Raw genomic sequence first — 14,086 nt, forward strand, 5'->3', positions numbered from 1 at the left:
TCACTCAGGGTTTCACAGCCTGTGGGCCACTGAGCCTTCCGTTAGTGTTTGGGCTCCATGGCATAAGAAACGTTGGGAACCCATACTCTAAATATTCAGCGAGATTAATTTCCCAGCACCATGGTCCAGTATGGCCCTTCCTCTTGTTAGATTGTCTACATATTGATTTTAGAACCCCTACTCGACATATCTAACAAATTCTGCCCTGTCTATACCTGTTGCAGAAAGGAGATTCCAGTTAATATTGGGAAATTTGAAGTCACTCAAGACACTAAAAAACTTCAGCAGATGTACCGTCAAGGACATTGTAACTAGCTGCCTCACCGCCTGGTGATGGGTAGGTGGGTGGCGGGGGGGGGTGGGGCGTGTTATTGTACATAATCGAATTAAGTTGCAGAAAGTTGTAGAATTAGTCAGTTCCATCATGGCTACTAGCCTCCGTAGTATCCAAGGCATCTTCAGGTAGTGGTACCTCAGGAAGGAAAATGGAATCCATCATTAAGGATCCCCACCACAGACGACATGGCCTCTTCCCATTGTTACCATCAGGATAGAGTTAAAGGAGTCTGAAGGCACACACTCAGCAATTTAGCCATAGGCCATACTTTGCAATCTTTACTTTACTTTACCTTATTGTCGCCAAACAATTGATACTAGAGCATACAATCATGACATCGATATTTGATTCTGTGCTTCATGCTCCCTGGAGTACAAATCAATAGTAAATAGTGAAAATTTCAATTATAAATCATAAATAGAAAATAGAAAAGGGAAAGTAAGGTAGTGCAAAAAACCGAGAGGCAGGTCCAGGTATTTGAAGGGTACGGCCCAGATCTGGGTCAGGATCTGTTCAGCAGTCTTATCACAGTTGAAAAGAAGCTGTTCCCAAATCTGACCGTACGAGTCTCCAAGTTCCAAAGCCTTCTCCCGGAATAAAGAGGGACGAAAAGTGTGTTGGCTGGGTGGGTTGTGTCCTTGATTATCCCGGCAGCACTGCTCCGACAGCGTGCGGTGTAAAGTGAGTCCAAGGACGGAAGACGAAAGGAGAATCTGGTTTCTAGATGGACACTGAACCTATGAACACTACCTCACCTGCTTTTATTTCTGTTTTGCACTACTGATTTAATTTAATTTAACTATTTGGTACACACATATATATTTACAGTATTTCAGGGTTGTCTTCTATATTTATCATGTATTGCATTGCACCCCTGCCACAAAATTAACAAATTTCCTGATACGTGCTGGTGATATTAAATGTGATTCTGATTCTCATTCTGACTTTTTTTTCCGTGGAAACATGCTGACAAGATGAAACATGAATAAAAGCCAACCTGGAACTTACTGAGAACAATAAACAAACAGATAACATTGTATTCACAGAGGGAGGTGAATTACATGGAAAAATGATTTGCAGTTTTGCACATACCAAGTTATCTCAGTGAACCTGAAAGATTGTGCTGAAATGGAATCTGGAGTGTACAAATAAATGAAATCAAGAAATTCATTCACATCATATTTCTTCATTTTACTGAATGCAATTTTCTTCATGAATCCTTTAATCTAATATCTAATTGTGCTTTACCCATGGGGATTGTTGTGGTCAAGGATCAAGAGCAAAGGATTGATTGGAATTCTGTAAATTGAAACCCAATGGGTGGAGCCCTGTATTTGTGAATCTCTGCGAGTCCACTGGAGAAACACTGTAAACACAATATGTTGGCAACAGAACGTATGGTGATATTTTTGTGGTGAAGCACATCCTCGCATGCATTGGATTTTAATGCAAACAATGCATTTCATTGTATGCTTTGATGTACAAGCGATAAATATATCTGCATCTAGAGAATATTGTGCAAGTCTCCTACCCTCAACAATCTGATACCCGCCTCAGTTTTATTAAAACTGTTCAGTAAAACATTCACTTTCCCTTAACCCTTTCCACATGCTCCTACTCTCAGCCATTCGACTCTTATTTCTCATAAAATGGTTGATGATTCAGTGCAACCCCCCTTCGTGTAGGGAGAAATAATTTTCTGTTTTCCCATCCATTCCTCCTCTGGATGTACCTTTGGTCTTTCACCAACCTTCATGTCCATTTCTCCTCCGTGTTGACAAAGGAGAATATCATGGATAACAAAATGGGGTAATACAGAGTAAAATCTTGGATCAAGTGCATGTTATCAGCAAGGAGGTATTTGCAGACCTGAAGTATATTATGCTGGGGAAACCCCCAAGGATTTCCCTGTAGACCAGTGAGCCTCACTTCAGTTCTCTTGAAATTACTGGAGGGAGTTCTGAGGACAAGAAACACAACACTTGGATAGTCAAAGTGTGATTGGGAATATCAGCATGATTTTGTGCATGTGTGGGCTGGACACGACAGATGATTTTTTAGTGTTCTTCAAAGAGTTAAGTAAAGGGATAGATGAAGGGGAATGGAATTTGTCTACATGGACTCCAGTAGAAACTTGGAATAGAACCTACATGGCAAGTTGAACTTGAAGATTAGATTGTATGTGATTTAGTGGGAACAATTAGTTTGGAGTGACATGAATGGAATTAAACTGCAGGCTTTCCATAGATGCTGCCTGGCCTGCTGAGTTCCTCCAGCATTTTTTGTATGTTGCTTTAAAATTGTAACATCATGCATCTTGTAACTAATCACCACTCAGTTAGAACCACAATATACTTATAGAAGAGCAGAAAGGGCATGAAAGGATGTAAAAAAACTCCTGACAGAAAATGTAAAGGGTAATAAACTCTGTAATTCTAAATCAAGCCCGGTGTTCAGCCAGAACTCTTTCAAATGTTAAATTGACTGCCACAAAGCATTTCATTCTGTCCCACATCATGGTTAACAGAAGTTCTTAACACAGAGTTACAAAATACACGTGGACTAAGATGTTAACTGTCCTGTGCTATCACCAGTGGGATCATCAGTTGATCTGCCACCTGTCTTCAGGAGTTGACAAACTGCGTATATAAACGACACCCAATACTTGTGAAATTTCTTCAACATCTGATGAAGCATTGACGTACTATAATCTCCTTATCAATAAACATTCAGATGAAAGTTGGATATCAAATCAGAATGAATGAAACAATTTATTCCTTGGCACAACTTCTTTCCATGGATGATTTGAAATTATACACTCTTTCATCAGTAAAGCTAAAACAATTAATTCAAATAGTAGCTCTATTTTCAATAGATATACACATGGAATTTGGACTAGATTAATGGAGAACATTAAACAAAAAGAAAGGTGCAAAAGAGCTAATTGAATACAAAACAGAGCAGCAGGATACAATACAACCAATGGATGAATTAGAAACTTTTAAGTATCCAGGAAATCAGTAAGCAAACAAATTAGATCTTAGTGTGATGAAAGGAAATCTTTTGACAGAATTTACTTAAAGGCTTAAGAAAATCTGCCAAACAGAGCTCAGTGGAAAAAGTATAACAAAGGCAACAAACTTTTTCACTATATGCATATTAAGGTATTCTTTAGGCGTAATATCTTGGCGCAGAGAGGAAGTGGGTTGGAGGGAACAAAGAGAATGTTGGTGAAACAGTGTTGAGCAGCTGAATCTGGATGCACAAATAATGCTGCTATAGATGAGAGAGAGCGTGGTGAGACTTCATTACGGTGGACTCTTTCCAGAGGAGCTGTACAAAGAAGCTAAGCAAAGACAGCAGCTAGGCATAAAGATAAAATATTCGCAAATTTGTCTTGCTGGGCCATGTGGATGGAAAGCAAGTTGCAAGTGAAATTTAAAAACAAAGGAGACTATGATGTATAAGAACAAGAATGGCAGGATGAGATACAGTCTCTTTCCCCAGTCAATAAGGCTTCTGCACTTCCAGTTGCATCTTAGTCAGTATGTCACTGGCTTATCTGTTCTATTCTTTATGATATTTAATATTCATACACTTCAGTTTGTTATTTATGTGTGATTCATCTGTAGATTTTATCCTTATCTTCATAAGTTATTGTTTGTTATTTGTATGTGTTTAACACCTTGGTTCGAAGCAACACTGTCTTGTTCCCATATATATTATGTACAGGTATTTAGTTAAATGACAATAAGCTTCACTGGACATTTGATAATTGACTTGACCCGAACAATCCAAGATAACTTCCTATAACAAAATCATTGTTTTATACTGCCGAGCAGACCATCAGCTTTAGAATCATCAGCAAACACCTTCATTGTCAAAGCCAATGGAAATTTATTCTCAAAGCATGGATGTGTCAGCCTATACTACCTTGAGATTCATTTTCTTGCTGGTATTTACAGTAAATAAATACGTAATAGAATTTATGACAAATTATACCCCAATGAATGATGAATAGCAAAGTTGCAAAAGAAGAAAAATCATGCAAAAATACTGGGAACATGAATTGCAGGGTCACAGTTGTACAGACACATTTTGAGGGTCTGTAGGTTGTGGAATGAGTTCAGAGTTGAGCTGAGTTACTTTATTGATGGTCGTTCAGGAGATTGACGGTTGCAGGGTAATATCTGTCTTGAATGTGGCGGTGTGGTGTCTATGGCCTCTGTACATCTTGCTCAATGGTAGAAGCAAGAAGAGAGCCTGTCCTGGATAGTGGGTGTCCTTGATAATAGTTGCAAATTTCTTGTGGCAGCATTCCTTGTAAATGTGCTCAGTTTTCAGGAGGGCTTTACCTGTCATGGATTGGGAATATTTCTGTAGAATTTTTCATTCATGGATTGGTGTTTCCATACCAGGCAATGATGACACCAGACAGGATACTCTGCTCTTTGCAGTTATAAAAGTTTGTCACTGTCTTAGATGAAATGTCAAATCTACGCAAAATTCTAAGGGGGATGGGATTCAGTCATGTATCACACATCCTTCCAATGTCAACAAATGCTGCTGATCAGTTCCTTTTTGTTTACTTCCTGAATTAATCTTTAATTTTAATTCAAAGTCAACAGATGATGTAACAAATAAAGCACTGGCCCTCCGTATCCATGCCAACTTTCAAGCACAGTCCAGCTTGTCCCCTTTCTGTGGAAAGTGGCCAGTGAGTGAGTGGGCCAGTGAAGGAGTGGAACTTTGAGGCTTTGAATCGAGAGGCTTCGACGAGAAGAGGCGAAGGACAAGCTTGCTCGCAGTTAGTCTTTACAATGCCTACTGAGATGGTGATGTGCCTCTCATGTGAGGTGTGGCAGTCTTGGGTGAACGCCCCTCTCCCGCAGAGTCACATCTGCCAGAAGTGCATACGGCTGGACAATCTGGAAGACCATGTGAGGAATCTGGAGCAGCAGCTGGATGACCTTCGACTCATAAGGGAGAATGAGGCAGTCATAGATGAGAGCTACAGGGAGGTAGTCACACCTAGACTGTCGGAAGCAGGTCGTTGGGTGACAGTCAGAGGGGGGAAAGCGAAAGTGAGCAGACAGGTAGTGCAGAGCAACCCTGTAGCCATTCCCTTTAATAATAAGTTTACCATCCTGGATACTGTTGGCAGGGACGACCGACCAGGTGTGAGCCACGGTGGCAGGGCCTCCGGCACTGTGTCTGACCCTGTGGTGCATAAGGGTGGGACGGAGAAGAGGAGAGCTGTCGTCATTGGAGACTCTATAGTCAGGAGAGCAGACAGAAGATTTTGTGGATGTGAGAAGGACACCCGCATGGTTTGTTGTCTCCCGGGTGCCAGGGTCCGGCCTCTGACCGGGTGCATGACATCCTGGTACGAGAGCGAAAGCAACCAGAGGTCGTGATACACGTTGGTACCAATGACATAGGCAGGAAGAGGGATGAGGTCCTGAAGTGTGAGTTTCGGGAACTGGGCAGAAGGCTGAAGAACAGGACCTCAAGTGTGGCATTCTCAGGATTGCTGCCAGTGCTACGTGACAGTGATGGTAAGAATTGGATGATATGGCAGCTGGACGTGTGGCTGAGGAGTTAGTGCAGGGGGCAGGGTTTTAGATTTTTGGACCATTGGGATCTCTTCTGGGGAAGGTGGGACCTGTACAGATTGGATGGGTTGCACCTGAACTCGAGGGGGAGCAATATCCTTGCAGCTAGGTTTGCTAGCATTGGTCGGGATGGTTTAAACTAACTTGCAAGGGGGATGCGATCCAGGGCGATAGAGCAACGAAAGAAGTGCATGGAGTAAAGCCAGATCTGACATATAGAGAGGCTTTGAGGAAAGAGAAGCAGAATAAACGGTGTAAAGACAGTAAGGTAGAAGGGCTGAAATGTGTGTACCTCAATGCAAGAAGCATCAGGAATAAAGGTGATGAACTGAGAGCTTGGATACATACATGGAATTATGATGTAGTGGCCATTACAGAGACTTGGCTGGCACCAGGGCAGGAATGAATTCTCAATATTCCTGGATTCCAGTTATAAGGGATAGAGAGGGTGAAAAAAGGGGAGGAGGGGTGGCATTACTGGTCAAGGGTACTATTACAGCTACAGAAAGGGTGGGTAATGTAGCAGGATCCTCTTTTGAGTCAGTATGGGTAGAAGTCAGGAACAGGAAGGGAGCAGTTACTCTATTGGGGGTATTGTATAGGCCCCCTTAGCAGCAGAGATACAGAGGAGCAGACTGGGAGGCAGATTTTGGAAAGGTGCAAAAATAACAGGGTTGTTATCATGGGTGACTTTAACTTCCCTAATATTGATTGGCACCTGATTAGTTCCAAGGGTTTAGATGGGGCAGAGTTTGTTAAGTGTGTCCAGGACGGATTCCTGTCACAGTATGTGGACAGGCCGACTAGGGGGAATGCCATACTAGATCTAGTACTAGGTAATGAACCGGGTCAGGTCACAGATCTCTCAGTGGGTGAGAATCTGGGGGACAGTGATATATTCAGGAATTGGAGCTGGAATTGGATGGACTCTGGATCATTTGAAAGGCTAAGGGGTTGATTAACAAGACATACACCTAGTTACACCCAAAGTGCAAGGCACAGGTAATTAGGTGAGTGTCAAGAGGGGGAAAGGGGGATAAGCAGCCAGTGCAGAATACCCCTGTGCCCGTTCCCCTCAACAACAGGTATACTGCTTGAGGGAGGACCTAGCAAAGGACAGCCACAGTGTTTAGGCCCCTGACATTGAGTCGAGCTCTGTGGCTTAAACGGGCAGGAGAAGAAGAGGTGTACAGTAATGAGAGGAAGTTCGATCTTTAGAGTGCCAAACAGGAAATTCTATGAACTGAAAGAGAGACACCGATGATATGTTGCCTCCCAGGTGCCGGCATCAGGGATGTCTTGGACCAGGTTCAGAGCATTCTTCAGGGGGAGGGTTACCAGTTGGAATTGTGGTGTATATTGGTAAGAGCGACATAGGTAGGAAAGGAGAGGATATCCTGAAGAGAGAACATCCACTCTTTAAGAATGGAGGGAAGCAGAGGAAAGGAAGTTATCAGCCAGTTAACCTGACTGCAGGGGTTGGAAAGACGCTGGAGTCCACTATTAAGCATGAGGTTTCGGGCTACTTAGAGGCACATGATAAATTAGGTCAAAGTCAGCATCGTTTCCTTAAGAGGAGATCTTGCTTGATAAATCCTTTGGAATTTTTTGAGGAAGTAACAGGCAGAATAGGCAAAGGAGAGTCAGCAGATGTTGTATACTGGATTATCAGAAGGTGTTTGACAGGGTGAAGCATAGGAGGCTGATTAACAAGTGAAGAGCCCATTGTATTACAAGAAAGATACGAGTATGGATAGATAATTGGCTGACAGTCTGGAGGCAAAGTGTGGGAATAAAAGGGGCATTTATTGGTAGGTTGCTGGTGATTTGTGGTGTACCACAGGGGTCCGTGTTGCCACCACTCTTTTTACATTATATGTCAATGATTTGGATGAAGGAATTGATGGTTTGGTGGTCAAATTTGCAGACAATTTGAAGATCAGTGGAGGGGCAGGTAGAGTTGTGGAAGCAGAAGGACTTGGTCAGTTTAGGAGAATGGGCAAAGAAGTGGCAGATGGAATATAGTGTGTGGTCATCCACTTTGTAGAAGTAATAAAGGTGAAAACTATTTTCTAAATATGGAGAAAATTCTAAAATCAGAGGTGCAAAGGTACTTGGGAGTCCCAGTGCAGGATTTCCTAAAGGTTATCTTGCAGGTTGAGTCAGTGGTAAGGAGAGTATATACAGTGTCAGCACTCATTTCAAGAAGTCTGGAATACACATGCCAGGATGTCATGCTGAAGCTTTGCAAGGCATTGCTCAGATTGTACTTGTTGTATTGTGAACTGTTTGTTCATAAGGATGTATCTCAGAGGACCTGAAATACTGTACTGTAATGGGGTTGATACATGGGGTCAGACCACATGCTCAAAATCACACCACATCCAAATTCATGTCTGAACCATCTCGAAAATCACTGAGCATTCAGGAGGCTGAAGTTCAATTTCATTAGATGACAAGCAACTCACATCAAAGTTGCTGGTGAACGCAGCAGGCCAGACAGCATCTCTAGGAAGAGGTACAGTCGACGTTTTGGACCGAGACCCTTCATCAGGACTAACTGAAGGAAGAGCTAGTAAGAGATTTGAAAGTGGGAGGGGGAGGGGGTGATCCAAAATGATAGGAGAAGACAGGAGCGGGAGGGATGGAGCCAAGAGCTGGACAGGTGATTGGCAAAAGGGATACGAGAGGATCATGGGACAGGAGGCCCAGGGAGAAGGAAAAGGGGGAGTGGGGGAAAACCCAGAGGATGGGCAAGGGGTATAGTCAGAGGAACAGAGGGAGAAAAAGGAGAGAGAGAGAAAGAATGTGTGTATATAAAACAATAACGGATGGGGTACGAGGGAGAGGTGGGGTATTAGCGGAAGTTACAGAAGTCAATGTTCATGCCATCAGGTTGGAGGCTACCCAGACGGAATATAAGGTCTTGTTCCTCCAACCTGAGTGTGGCTTCATCTTGACAGCAGAGGAGGCCATGGATAGACATATCAGAATGGGAATGGGATGTGGAATTAAAATGTGTGGTCACTGGGAGATCCTGCTTTCTCTGGCGGACAGAGCGTAGGTGTTCAGCAAAACAATCTCCCAGTCTGCGTCGGGTCTCACCAATATATAGAAGGCCATATCGGGAACACCGGACGCAGTATATCACCCCAGCCGACTCACAGGTGAAGTGTTGCTTCACCTGGAAGGACTGTCTGGGGCCCTGAATGGTGGTAAGGGAGGAAGTGTAAGGGCATGTGTAGCACATGTTTCGCTTACAAGGATAAGCATCAGGAGGGGGATCAGTGGGGAGGGATGGGGGGCACGAATGGAGAAGGGAGTCACGTAGGGAGTGATCCCTACGGAAAGCAGAGAGGGGGGGAGGGAAAGATGTGCTTAGTGGTGGGATCACATTCGATCCCATTGGAGGTAACTTCATTGGTGACACTTCTGTGGTGAAGCACATCCTCGCATGCATTGGTTTTTAATGCAAACAATGCATTTCATTGTATGCTTTGATGTACAAGCGATAAATATATCTGCATCTAGAGAATATTGTGCAAGTCTCCTTCCTCAACAATCTGATACCCACCTCAGTTTTATTAAAACTGTTCAATCAAACATTCACTTTCCCTTCACCCTTTCCACGTGCTCCTACTCTCAGCCATTCGACTCTTATTTCTCATAAAACCTTTGATGAATCAGTGAGACCCCCCTTCATATGGGGAGAAATCATTTTCGCTTTTCCCATCCATTCCTCCTCTGGATGTACCTTTGGTCATTCACCAACCTTCATGCCCATTTCTCCTCTGTGTTGACAAAGGAGAATATCATGGATAACAAAATTGGGTAATACAGAGTAAAGTCTTGGATCAAATGCATGTTATCAGCAAGGAGGTGTTTGCAGACCTGAATTATATTATGCTGGGGAAATCCCCAAGGATTTCCCTATAGGCCAGTGAGCCTCACTTCAGTTCTCATGAAATTACTGGAAGGAATTCTAATGACAGGGCTACAACACTTGGATAGTCAAAGCATGATTGGGAATATCAGCATGATTTTGTGCATGTGTGGGCTGGTCACGACAGATGAATTTTTAGTATTTTTCAAAGAGGTAAGTAAAGGGATAGATGAAGGTCGGGTAATGGAATTTGTCTACATGGACTCCAGTAGAAACTTGGAATAGAACCTACATGGCAAGTTGATCTTGAAGATTAGGTTGTTTGCGATTTAGTGGGAACAATTAGTTTGGTCTCACATAGATGGAATTAAACTGCAAGCTTTCTATAGATGCTGTCTGGCCTGCTGAGTTCCTCCAGCATTTCCTGTATTTTGCTTTAAAATTGTAACATCGTACATCTCGTAACTAATCACCACTCAGTTCGAACCACAATATACTTATAGAAGAGCAGAAAGGGCATGAAAGGATGTAAAAAAACTCCTGACAGAAAATGTAAAGGGTAATAAACTCTGTAATTCTAAATCAAGCCCGGTGTTCAGCCAGAACTCTTTCAAATGTTAAATTGACTGCCACAAAGCATTTGATTCTGTCCCACATCATGGTTAACAGAAGTTCTTAACACAGAGTTACAAAATACACGTGGACTAAGATGTTAACTGTCCTGTGCTATCACCAGTGGGATCATCAGTTGATCTGCCACCTGTCTTCAGGAGTTGACAAACTGCGTATATAAACGACACCCAATACTTGTGAAATTCCTTCAACATCTGATGAAGCACTGACGTACTATAATCTCCTTATCAATAAACATTCAGATGAAAGTTGGATATCAAATCAGAAAGAATGAAACAAGTTATTCCTTGGCACAACTTCTTTCCATGGATGATTTGAAATTATACACTCTTTTATCAGTAAAGCTAAAACAATTAATTCAAATAGTAGCTCTATTTTCGATAGATATACACATGGAATTTGGACTAGATTAATGCAGAACATTAAACATAAAGAAAGGTGCAAAAGAGCTAATGGAATACAAAACAGAGCAGCAGGATACAATACAACCAATGGATGAATTAGAAACTTATAAGCATCCAGGAAATCAGCAAGCAAAGAAAATAGATCCTAGTGCGATGAAAGGAAATCTTTTGACAGAATTTACTTAAAGGCTTAAGAAAATCTGTCAAACAGAGCTCAGTGGTAAAAGTATAACAAAGGCAACAAACTCTTTCACTATATGCATATTAAGGTATTCTTTTGGCATAATATCTTGGTGTAGAGAGGGAGTGGGTTGGAAGGAACAAAGAGAATGTTGGTGAAACAGGTGAATCTGGATGCACAAATGATGCTGCTATAGATGAGAGAGAGCATGGTGAGACTTCATTACAGTGGACTCTCTCCAGAGGAGCTGTACAAAGAAGCTAAGCAAAGACAGCAGCTAGGCATAAAGATAAAATATTCAAAAATTTGTCTTGCTGGGCCATGTGGATGGAAAGCAAGTTGCAAGTGAAATTTAGAAACAAAGGATACTATGATGCATAAGAACAAGAATGGCCAGGATGAGATACAGTTTCTCTTCCCAGGCAATAGGGCTTCTGCACTCCCAGTTGTATTGTAGTCAGTATATCACTGGTTTATCTGTTCTATTCTTTACAATATTTAGTTTTATTACACTTTAGTTTGTTATTTATGTGTGATTCATCTGTAGATTTTATCCTTACCTTCATAAGTTATCGTTTGTTATGTGTATGTGTTTAACACCTTGGTTCGAAGAATCATTGTCTTGTTTCTATATACATTATGTACAGGTATTTAGTTAAATGACAATAAGCTTCACTTGACATTTGATAATTGACTTGACCTGAAGAATCCAAGATAGCTTCCTACAACAAAATCATTGTTCTATTCTGCCAAGCAGACTGTCAGCTTTAGAATCATCAGCAAACATCTTAATTGTTAAAGCCAATGGAAATTTATTCTCAAAGCATGGATGTGTCAGCATATACTACCTTGAGATTCATTTTCTTGCTGGTATTTACAGTAAATAAATACGTAATAATTTATGACAAATTATACCCCAATGAATGATGAATAACAAAGTTGCAAAAGAAGAAAAATCATGCAAAAGTACTGGGAACATGAATTGCAGGGTCACAGTTGTACACATTTTGAGGGTCTGTAGGTTGTGGAATGAGTTCAGAGTTGAGCTGAGTTACATTATTGATGGTCGTTCAGGAGACTGACGGTTGTAGGGTAATAACTCTCTTGATTGTGGCAGTGTGGTGTCTATGGCCTCTGTACATCTTGCTCAATGGTAGAAGCAATAAGAGAGCATGTCCTGGATAGTGGGTGTCCTTGTTAATAGATGCAGATTTCTTGCGGCAGCATTCCTTGTAAATGTGCTCAGTTTTTGGGAGGGCTTTCCCTGTGATGGATTGGGAATATTTCTGTAGAAATTTTCATTCATGAAATTGATGTTTCCATACCAGGCAATGATGACACCAGACAGGATACTCTGCTCTTTGCAGTTATAAAAGTCTGTCACTGTCTTAGATGAAATGCCAAATCTACGCAAAATTCTAAGGGAGATTGGATTCTGTCATGTATCACATATCCTTCCAAAGTAAATAAATCCTGTTGATCAGTTCTTTTTTGTTTAGTTCCTGATTTAATCTTTAATTTTAATTCAAAGTCAACAGATTATGTAACAAATAAAGCACTGGCCCTCTGTATCCATGCCAACTTTGAAGCACAGTCCACCTTGTCCCCTTCCCCGGCACTTGGCCATTAGTCATCCGTCATTCCATTGTGATTCAGTGTTTCTCCAATGCTTCCGAGTACTGAAAGAGTACGCACTTCTCTCATCATCTCAGGAAGTGCTTCCCAGATTGCAGACGCATCTCTGCTGAAAAAAAATCCTCAGATCCCCTCTGAATCTCTTACACCTCACCTTAAACCATGTCCTCTGGTTTTAGATGTCTCAGTACCAGGAAGTAGATTCTTACAACCTGTGCCCCTCATTATATTGTGGATCTCTATCAGGTTTTCATTCAGGCTCCTCTACTCCAGGGAAACAAACCATGTCTATCCAGTCCCTTTTCATATCTGAAACACTCCAGCTCGGTCAATGTCCTGGTGAATCTACTCTGCACCCTCTCCTGTGTGATAAGATGGACACCCGAACTCCTGGTGTCAACTAAACAAGATGTTTCATAAAGATGTTTCTCTTGGGTCTACCTGAATCAAACGCAGGAATCTTTCTCAAACACTTTGTTAAAACCCATGTTTTCCACATCACATCCTTTAACATCGCTGACACTTGATTAGTGACCCCAATTATTTAATTGCTCATCAGATACTACCATCTATTAACAAAATGTTTTATCCTTGAATATCCTGCCAAACCCAAAACATCAATTTGTTCCATTCCTCAGAACAGTTTATAAACTGTCTCCCACTTTCAAATCTCTTACCAGCTTTTCTTTTAGTTAGTCCTGATGAAGAGTCTCGGTCTGAAACGTCGACTGTACCTCTTCCTAGAGATGCTGCCTGACCTGCTGTGTTCACCAGCAACTTTGGTGTGTGTTGCTTGTCATCTAATGAAATTGAACTTCAGCCTCCTGAATGCTCAGTGATTTTCAAGGTGGCTCAGAAATGAATTTGAATTTGAATTTTGAGCATGTGGTCTGACCCCATGTATCGACCCCATTACAGTACAGTCTTTCAGGTCCTCTGAGATACATCCTTATGAACAAACAGTTCACAATACAACAAGTACAATCTGACCAATGCCTTGCAAAGCTTCAGCATGACATCCTGGCATGTGTATTCCAGACTTCTTGAAATGAGTGCTGACACTGTATATATTCTCCTTACCACTGACTCAACCTGCAAGATAACCTTTAGGAAATCCTGCACTGGGACTCCCAAGTACCTTTTCACCTCTGATTTTAGAATTTCTTCCATATTTAGAAAATAGTTTTCACCTTTACTACTTCTACAAAGTGGATGACCACACACTATATTCCATCTGCCACTTCTTTGCCCATTCTCCTGAACTGACCAAGTCCTTCTGCTTCCACAACTCTACCTGCCCCTCCACTGATCTTCAAATTGTCTGCAAATTTGACCAACAAACCATCAATTCCTTCATCCAAATCACTGACATATAATGTATCAAGATTTTTCGCAACA

This window comes from Mobula birostris, chromosome 23 (assembly GCF_030028105.1).
Source record: "Mobula birostris isolate sMobBir1 chromosome 23, sMobBir1.hap1, whole genome shotgun sequence".
NCBI classification, from domain to species: Eukaryota; Metazoa; Chordata; class Chondrichthyes; order Myliobatiformes; family Myliobatidae; genus Mobula; species Mobula birostris.